Consider the following 1,717-nt stretch of genomic DNA (forward strand, 5'->3'; position numbering starts at 1 on the left):
GCGGTATTAGTCCAAGCCCAGAAGTCTCACTGTCAATAAAAACTTCAATGCAAGCTTGAGCACAAGCTCTCCCCGCTGCGTTGCTGCCTTGATTTGTTTTCCTTAAGGAGTCTATTTTTGAGGGTATATTCCTGACTAATGCACATTTCAGACAAAGTCAAGTTTTAGAGCCAACATCGTAGAGGATTTTGCTTGAAACCACAGAACGTGGCTTTAGATGTCATTTTCATGGAACAAATGCAGCTGGCTCTTGTATAATCACAACAAACAGCAGGAAAGATGCTGAGGAATGTTGTCTTAATTATCCAGCACAAAGATTAAAGGGAAAGTACAAAGACAGGAAAAACAAACAACCCCAAAAGCTAAACTGGGTTTCAATGCCCTGGTTTGCCTTCAGCAGGGAAAGGCCGAGTCAAAGAAGTGACTTATTGCTGCATGAACAAGGGCGCCTTACTTTCCCCTCCATGCAAGTATGCAGGATTCTTGCACAAGACGCAACCTACTTCCAAATAGTATATGGAGTTGCGGCATTTTACAGTCCCCTCAGGCCATGCTTCCGCAGGATGGGAATCTCTTGGAATAAATTCTCTGCGTCTGGACACGAAAAGGGGAGGTCCTGTCTTTGCTTTTTAAGTTAAAGGTTGGAAACTTTTCAAGCATGCTGTGCCGGAGTATTTTCCGAGGTCAAGCATGCCTGTAGATGCTCAGCTGGAGCTGAGAGGTGTTGCATCTCACTGGAGTGAGATTCTGCTTTTCAGCTGATGGCAGATATCTCACCTAACAAGCTAAAAGCCCTAAAATTGTCCTCTGTACCTTGTGCCCCAGCTCCCAAAGTGGGTGAAGCTCACGAGTGGCTGTCTGCAGCTGACCCCACCAACATGTCCTCACAGCGCCCAAATCCCAGCACCTTCATGTCTTCGGAGCCAGCGTGGGTACACCCTGCACTGCTGGGTGATGGCGAGTGCCGAGCCAGGCAAAGTTTTACTGTTTGCTGTTTGTGTTTTATGGTCTCTGCTTCAGGCCACTGTGCTAAGCTCTGTGCAAATATAACATGTGCAGCCAGATCCTGTGGCACAAGAGTAAAAAGCAAAACACACCCAGGGACCAGCTGTGCGAACATCCAGGCGTCTCCTCTGGCAGCCGAGAGGTTCTCTGTCCTGCCTTCGGCACCTTGCCCTGCACGTAGCTCGCTCCCCTCTGCGCCGCTGTGCTGCCTTGATTTGAACTGGTCAAGTTTCCCCAGAAAGTTGCAGGGGTGAAAACCATTTCAAATCATCTGGCATCCCTAAGTCCTCGTTGCATCTCAGCCCTGGCTTGAAGCCAGGCAACGTGAATGGGCGTATAGAACAAGCATTCGCACCAGCCACGTGGATTAGGGCTCTAAAAACACTTGGTGGAGGAAGCAAAAAGCAGGTGGAACATCTGGCTTTTGGGGATGCTGAGGACCCTTAGCCGCAGGGGGACAGTGGCTATCCTGTGGGACACGTCCCCCAGCACGACCTCGGTGTGCCGAGATGGGTGCTTGCCCACAGACGTGACCGCCAGCAGCTTCCCAAGCGCTGCTAGGCATGAGGTCTGACTTCACCAGGGTGTTTAACCACCTCATTTGCTTGAAGCATCTGCAAGGTTCAACTAGGGGCTCCTTGGAGCTGATGTGCCTTCAGCTGGCTGGGAGAGGAGCACAGACAGAGCCGTGCCGAATGCCCATCACGTCAGG

This window comes from Aptenodytes forsteri, unplaced genomic scaffold (genome assembly GCF_000699145.1).
Source record: "Aptenodytes forsteri isolate BGI_AS27 unplaced genomic scaffold, ASM69914v1 Scaffold54, whole genome shotgun sequence".
NCBI classification, from domain to species: Eukaryota; Metazoa; Chordata; class Aves; order Sphenisciformes; family Spheniscidae; genus Aptenodytes; species Aptenodytes forsteri.